At 43.2% G+C, this 8,438-nt stretch overlaps 1 pseudogene; it reads left to right on the top strand.

Moving 5' to 3' along the window:
• Positions 1-1,258: 1,258 nt before the first annotated feature.
• LOC118603586 lies at positions 1,259-1,377 on the top strand (annotated as a pseudogene).
• The last annotated feature ends 7,061 nt before the right edge of the window (positions 1,378-8,438 follow it).

Here is an 8,438-nt window from a genome sequence, read left to right as displayed (position 1 = left end):
GACAAATACTTACCAAAGATTGGCCTTGGTTAATATTAAGGATTCTCCCAATTTTAATTTAATGAATTGAATTGAACCGAACCGAACCAAATATGCTAAATACATCAATAAAGACATCTCTAAGCAGTTCTGCTGACATTTTTCTTCTGTTTTTGTTTTATCTATTCTTGGTCTTTCTTAGGGGTCACATCTCTAGTGCAATCTTGAGAATTTTAAAACTAAATCGCACATTAAGTATACGTTGAGTTTCCTCTCTCTGGGCCTGAAACACAAAATGAGTGTGGCATGTACATTTGGTAAAGAAACGAATGAGGAATTCAAAATTACTTTTTCGTTCCTGTATCTATTTCTGTTTTTCCAATTTATTTGCTTTGGCCTCACAAAGCAGGCCCACTTTGCATAAGGATAAAGGTTTAGAGTCTCTAGAATGAATGGCTCTGGCTAATAGATGGGTCCAAAGTCTGTCTGTCTATTTACATCTCTGTATGTCCGCCTTTGCTGAAAAAGGGACCTACTTTAACTGGTTTTTTTTTTTTTTTGTACTTTTTCTATAAAAAGTTTCTACATCTTTGGAGAAAGAGACTGGCTGGACATTTTCATATCCTTCCTTGTTTAAAAACGGAAAAACATCCTACTTACTCAACTTGAAGAGAAGTGTCTTTTAGCAAGATCCAACGAGCCTATCTCCTGCACCACAATGAGGCATTTGCTGTGTAATTTCTTCCCTTTGCTGAGTCTGCAAGGTGCTGGCATGGAAGTCACAGTCCAGGAACTGGTGGCAGTTTTTAATGTGTCTTGATGTTGGGCTGCCTAGGTATTTTTTAAAGCAGATTTATGCTGCATTTTAAAAATCCATTATGCTACATTATGGTCTTATTGTCAATCCAGATAATGTTGATCAATTTCAGTCTTCCAAAATCTGCATTTATAATTGTGCCATGTAATCAAAATTATTTATGTATGTCTATGTCCAGACATTTATAAAATTATAAATCGGAATTATTTATATGTGTCACAAGATACTTGGTTATTTTGAATGCCTGATTTATATCACCATACATTGTCATTTTTTTCTCTCTTCTTGTTTCATAAGTCCTTGCTGGTGACTTTACCTTTCACCACAGAAAATACCTTTCAGACAACTCGAAATTAGTATTTACACAGGTTATTTAAAAATAACACTTATTCTTTAGTATGTTCACAAACTGTAGTGTTTGCTTATTGCAAAAAAAAAACTGGCATTTAAAAGAACAGACTAGTCTACAGTCACGCCACCCTGAACAAGCCTGATCCCATCTGATCTCGGGAGCTAAGCAGGGTCAGGCCTGGTTAGTACTTGGATGAGAGACTACCTAGGAAGACCAGGTGCTATAGGCATAAAAAATAAAATACAAAGAAGAGATTGTAAGATGACAAGGTCCTTGCAATCTGTGAGGTCAACAAAGGGTTGCCTTGCCTATTAAAAAAAAATAAAGAATAGACTAAAGAAAAAAAAAATTAAAATCAACCCTAATTGTATCTTTTACCACTATCATTTTGGTCTATTTTATCCTGATCCGTATGTGCATATATGTTGTGTGTGTGTGTACGTGTGTTATATGTTCACTAGTTAAGATTATACAACCTTTGCACTTATATATTCTGCATTTTCCATTCAATTTATATTAGGTGCATTTCCTACTGTAAAATATTTTTCTAAAACATGAAACTTTCAATAGCTACAAACAACTTATCTTGTAAATACATCATAATTAACTTAATTGTTCTTATTTGATTGGACACACGGGTCATTTCCAATTGTTTGCCAGTGTGAATAAAGCTATGATGGACACATTTATGCTCTAAATCACTTCCACGTCTCTAACCGGTTCCTTAAATTTAAGTCTTATAAATAAACTTTGTGGGTCACACGTTTTAAGACACTTGATACATGTTGTGTTTGACTAATTCCTGCAGCATCTTCATACTAAAAATTATTCACTACCCTGTAAATAGTTGATTGAATATCAGCCCAAATTCTTCTTCTTCTTCCCCTTCCCCTTCCCCTTCTCCTCCTCCTCCTCCTCCTCCTCCTCCTCCTCCTCCTCCCCCCCCCCCTCCTCCTCCTCCTCCTCCTCCTCCTCCTCCTCCTCCTCCTCTTCCTCTTCTTCTTTATCCATGCCCTTTGTCATCTCATGCCATAATTAGATGAACGCAAAGCTAACTCGACGTCCACATCCACCAACTTTAAGTTCAACCATATGACTTATTTCAACGAGTAAGATGTCAATGCACGTGACACAGACAGGGGTTTGAGATGTGCTCACACAGTACAGCTTGTCCAACTGGACGAAATCAGAAACTCTCAAGGTTGAGTCTAGCAATCCGTGTCCTAACTAACCCTCCAGGTGATTCTGGGAACTGCCACTCTAGCTAATACAGTGGCTAAGAGTGAGGTTTGAAGTCTGGTCTCCAGGTTCGGATCTCGGCCCTCGCACTTACAAGCTCTGTGACTTCGGGCATGCTACTTAACTTTCTGATATGTGGATAGGTTAACAGATGTAGCTGCCAAGGGCACGTGGCAACAGTACCTGATTCATGGGCTTCTGCTCGAGCATTAAAAGGGGATCATCCATGTGGAGGGCTCGGGCGCACAGTTGAGTGCCCAGAAAACCTTAACTACATGGAACATGTATCAGATTGAAAGCCAAATCTCGGTCCCAAAGTTTGCATAGTGAGCTTTTCTCCCCCTTCTGCTTAACGCTTTCCCCCGACGTGTACTAGTGTGTGCATATGTGCTATCACAGGCACGGATCCCATCAGCTAGGCACCACGAGGGGTCTAGACCTGCAAGTGAGAGCAAAACAACTGAATGCTTGCCCAGTTATGGCCACCGACCTGGCAGACAGTGTGTCCAGAACACCAAGGACACTGAACAAGAAGATGGCTAAACTGGGCTCTAAAGGAATGGGACCAACGAAGGTTCCTACCTCAGGCAAACTCTGGCTAATCTTTTTTCACCCTTGCAGGAAGATGCCCTCGCTTTTCCAACAGCCGCCCTGTGTGCGGACTAATCTTTGAATCTATGTTCTCTAAGCTGCTCCAAAATATGAAGCTCGGTGATTAATCCAAAGGCTGCAGAAAGAGCTCTGATGCCAGGTGTAAGCATATTTTTAAAGGGAGAGGGCATACTTTCAAAACTAGCCCCTGGGGGCAGCCAATTAAACTTCTCTATGAACAATGCATGGACAAATGGAGGGCTGGATGCCTTCGCTTTGATTCTTGCTCAACTCTTGGCCGCGGGTTGGACGATTTTGTTTCCTTGACCAAATGGTACCCATCACCTCGTTATGAGGACTTGCACCTGCTCTTCAAGGAACCAAAGCTGCCAGCTCCGCTCACTTCTTTTGAATGCTCCTGATCAGCTTTAATTCTTAAAGCCCTGGATTTTGTCAGCTTAGCTTCCCCACCATTTGGTGGGCGGAGGGGAGTGTGCTCCCAGTGGCCTGCCAACTTCACCGTCACAGCTGCAGCTCTCCACTGAGAGTTCCTTCTGCTGAGGAAATGCGAGGAATTTTACAAAATAGTCACCCTAACCTCACAGAGTCTGTGAACTCTAGTCCCTCCTGTTCTTTCACAGGAGATCGGATTTCTCTCTGACTCAATCTTTGTCAGGGCTCAAGGACAACAGACCGGCTTCTTAGACTCCTAGAGTCCCAAATGTATTTAGCAGGCAAAGAATGGACCAAGAAACAAAAATTCCATGCCCACAGCAGACATCAACAATCAATCACAGAACACTTATTCCAGGCCAGGATCCATCCTCCAAATCTGTGGCAACACTCAAGACAATCATCATTAATATATTTCAGTGGGTCACTTAGACACATTTGCCATTCTGATCTAGAGCAGCCCCTTTACATAAAATAAAAGGGCAGAGGGGAGAAATGACCTATCAACCTTCAAATACCACATGTGAGACATAGCTGAGATTAGAACTCAGGTGTGCTAATTCCCAGTTCTACATCCTTCCAAGACAAGAGTTCATCATCATTCCCCTTGCTGTCTCTGGAGGTCCACTCCACCTCTCCACACTAAAGAGACCTAAATAAATGAGCCTTGAAATGTTAAAACCATCGCTTACTGGCCAGGCTAACTTTCATGCCCCACCAGCATGCAAGATAAATGGTGTATTCGTCAGCTCTTGCCATAGTCATGCTGCATAACAAACCACTCTGTAATCCAATGGCATATAGCAATAGCATTTATTCTTACATTCAGGGATCTGCATTTAACTGCAGTTAACTGTGGTTCGGCTGACGTAGGCTTGGCTTGGCTGCATTCTACACGTCTTTCCCACATGCGTTTATTCTAGAGTGCTGAATAAAAGTGCGATGACTACCTGAGTCTTGCTTTTCTCATGATGGATTAAGAGAGCTCACGAGTCAAGCCAAAACAGGCAAGCATGTTTAAGAACTCTGTTTACATCATGTCCCCTAACACTGCCTTGACCAAAGCATGTCATGTGACCGAGCCCAAGCTCAACAGCATGGGGAAAATATCTCACAGTGGGAGTGGAAAATATTTGCTGAACAATAAGTTACACTATATAAAAAAAAATGGCTTTTAAAATTCTAAAGAAACCCTCCAGTGAGGGTTGGGATAAATAGAGGGCTTTTTTGACAGCCAGATTATACTAGGCTCTCGCTAGGGAAAGTGGATAAGCTTCTGTGTTCCACACTTAATCCCTGAGAAAGTTAAATCACGTATTGTATTAATACTGGCTCACTGGTTTTGTTTCTGATGCCCCTGCTTTAAGGAAAGCCTGATATGGAAATCCTCATCCAATGAAAGACAGATCATGCTTATTTTAATGGCCAGACAGTGAACTTCCTAAGAGAAGTCTTTGTGTCCAATACTACTTTACTTTTCCTGGTGCTTATGAAAGAAAGTGTTGAATATATATATATGGTTAAGAATATGGACATTGGACAGAGAGAAAGAGAGCCAGGTTCAAAGTTAAAACCATCCCCTACTAGCCAGGTGACCCTGGACATTTGTACAATCTTTCCAATCTTTGGTTTTCCGCTCTGCAAAATCATATCTACTTTTCAGGGTGCATATTAGGTAAGATAATGTAAGCATTGTACCTGGTCAGTGTTAGGCTAACAGTGTATCCTAGCTTATTATATTTTTATCCAAAGATTCTCGTAAATTGCTAAATTCCCTTGGCATAGTAGACAATAATGCTACTCATCAAATATTTCTAATTCTCTACCTTCCGGGAAGTTGGAAGACTTGTGCTCCTCCACTCGTTTTGGAGTTAGGCATGGCCATGTGACTCCCTTAGGCCAATAACATATGCACAGAAGGGACATGGGTCATTTTGAGGCAGAAACTTTAAGAGTCATGATAAGCAATTCGTCTTGTTCATTTCCCAATGCCGTGGTGACCTTGGGAACACATGTCAAGATAAACGCTGTATCAGCCTGAATCCTTGAAAGATTTCGAGGAGCAGAACCATCCCCCACCCCACCCCCACCCCTAGACACATGCACTTTCACATGTAGCACGAGAAGGAAAGAAACTCTAGTTATGCTGAGCTGCTGAGGTTTGGCGGTTAGTTACTGCAGTATGGCCGAGCCCACGGGGCCTCATTCACTTTGCATTATTGAATATAGTCTTCTTACAGAAGAATATTATGGATTATCGTTTTCAAAAAATTTACATTGCATACAAACCAGTTATATTTGCTCATATGCCAGTATTTCCCCATATCTACAGGGTAGCCCAAGAATTCGAAAGACAAAAAAAAAAAGTGCTCTGGGAGTCAAAGAACAAAGGTTCGGCTTTAGTGTGGACTTACATTAGCTTCAAGACCTTGGACAAGTCATGGTCCCTACTAGCTCATCAGTATCCTATAAATACAAGGGGTGTTGTGGTAAGTAATGGGAAAAGTTGCAAAGGGAGAGTATAAATCAATGACAGAAACTAAGTTATAGAAGCTCGAGACTTAGAGGGGAATAATGAATACCGGAAGAGAAGAATGGAGCTGGCCACAGCATTCTATTTTTAGTTTGAAATACATTGAAATTTTGAAATTTGGAATGCTTCAGAGAGAAATCCGGATTTCTGATTTTCCTCAAAAAACAAAAAAATCTGGAAGCTGCAGCAAAGTTGGGACAACCTTCCAATACGACAAGCGCGGATGCAGCTGAGATGTGTCTGTCCTCTCGTTGGGGACACATGCTGCTCTTGCTGCCTGGTTTGCTGGAGTCTCACTGACTCCAAATTGTCTCCCAGACACCAGGATTTTTCTTACACTTGGCCGGAGTCATTTATTTATATTCACCTTCAGTCACTGCAGATATTTGAATTGGGGCCCCCGGACCAAATAGTACAGTGCAGTGTGTGAATCCGTGGCATTTTTCTTCGGTGCCTCAGTTTCCCAAGTGACTTCGGAATCTCTTCCACCAACTCCCCCTGACTTCAAGCCGATCGATCTTAACTCTACGGGGACTCGAATCCATTTGAAATTCTAATGACAGCTATGAACCCTCTGGCCAGAAAAATGCCTATGTGAACATACATTTACACATGTGTGGGCACGCACGTGCACACACAGACACACACACACACACACGCACGCACACACACCTCATTGTGCTTTGTCTGCAAATCTAAATTAGCTTAAGAAGTGTAATTTGTCTGCCCTGTAGTCTAGGGTAGACCCCAAGTTCTCCATCAAATTCCCCCCACCACAGCCTTGCCTAGACAACTTTAAGACCGCTTCAGAACTCCAGAAAAGCACCCTTTCCAATGAATTTCTTATAGTCAGAGGTCACCGTCTGGGTCCAGTTCCCTCCTCATCTCCCATTCATGCTTTCAAAGAACAGAGAGAAAAACAAGCAAGCCACAGCCAAGTGACCCACGCTGAGAAAAGTGCAGGGGCCAGCAGGGCCCTGACCTTCCTGTGTAGGTAACAAATTGGAAGTCGTGTTTGCACCAGGCCCTGGAGGGAGGGAAGGAAGGGGGGAAGTGGGGAGGAGGGCAGTGTGAGATGGAATTGGGTTACAGGGGTCAGCAGCCTTGGCGTTAGGCATCCACACGGCCCCTCCATCCACCCTTCCCAGGAAATAGCCACCGCTACAGGGCATGCAGAGGGTAGCAGCTGGAGGTCAGCAGAGGCCAAAGCATGCACACACAAGTGTGCATCCGTGCGATTGTGAAAGTGTGTGTCCGTATGCAGCACAGGCATGGGAGTCCTTGAGTAGAATTCTTTTAAGAGACCTCCAAAGACCCTCTGGCCCAATGCCCAGTTTTTCGACACGTCAGGCGTTAATTCCCTCTTCTTTCTCCAGCATTGTCAGAAAGGAGTGTATTTTGGCCTGCAGATACATAGTTTCCGAAGTTCAACTTCCGGGGTTCAAATCCCACCTCTCCTACTTAATAAGCTGCGTGACTTTGGAAGGTAACTTAACCTGTAGGTGCCTCAGTTTCTATTTCATGGTCTTGATGACTTCTTCACAGATCTCTGAGAACTAAGTAAACTAATGTACACAAAACGCTTAGAAAAATAAAGGCGAGAGGATAATTATTCATTCAATGAACACATACAGAGTACTCTGTACATGATGCATTCATTTTCTTGAATATCTACAATATGCATAGCAATGTTTATTTTACATAAATTACATCATTTAATTCTCCTAGAAAGTGTCTTTTATTCCCATTTTATAGATGAGGAAACTGAGGTTTGAAGGGTTGGTCACTTGCCCAGGGTTACCCCCACTAATGGATGAGGGCATCAGTTTTAACTACTTCATTCTAAAGTCCCAGCCCCTGACCAATTCAACACAGCCTTTAATTTGCCATTGGATTCCAAACACCTAAGCTGATATTCGACATATTGATGAATGAATAAGTGAATGAATGAATGAACGAATGAATGGGTGGCTCTACCATTCTCCTTTCATTTACCCTTCCCACTCTCACCTCTTGTCCAGACATAGCCCAGGGAAGGCCATGCCCTCTTTCCACGCACACATCTCTTTTCTCCTTCCTGCTCCTCCATCCGAACCCATGGGTCTCCATCTTCACCACGCAAATGCCCTCTCCTACGGATTTCTCTTCCCATGCAAGGCCCCAAATACTTCTCTGGTCCTGGAGGAAACTCATTCTTTCTGGTTTAATTCGCCCCGTCTGGCCTTAATTGCTTTGCCCTGTTGTGCAGAGAGACCTCCCGTGGCGACGGCCCTGAGGATGGGCCGGGGGGCAGGGGCTGGGGAGGAAGTCCAGGCGAGCTGTTGAGTGGGGGAGTGGATTAGTCGGAGGCCAATGGGGCGACGGAAGTCGGGGTTCTCAGAACGGGCGGCTCCAGACCCGCCCTTGGTTGTGACGTTTACGATTGAACTTGGGCAGGAGCATGTGTCTGGGGGCTGCGTCGGCCTCCCTCGTCC

The sequence above is a fragment of the Rousettus aegyptiacus genome, unplaced genomic scaffold (genome assembly GCF_014176215.1).
Source record: "Rousettus aegyptiacus isolate mRouAeg1 unplaced genomic scaffold, mRouAeg1.p scaffold_m13_p_5, whole genome shotgun sequence".
NCBI lineage: Eukaryota > Metazoa > Chordata > Mammalia > Chiroptera > Pteropodidae > Rousettus > Rousettus aegyptiacus.
This window is presented reverse-complemented; position numbering and strand designations above follow the sequence as displayed.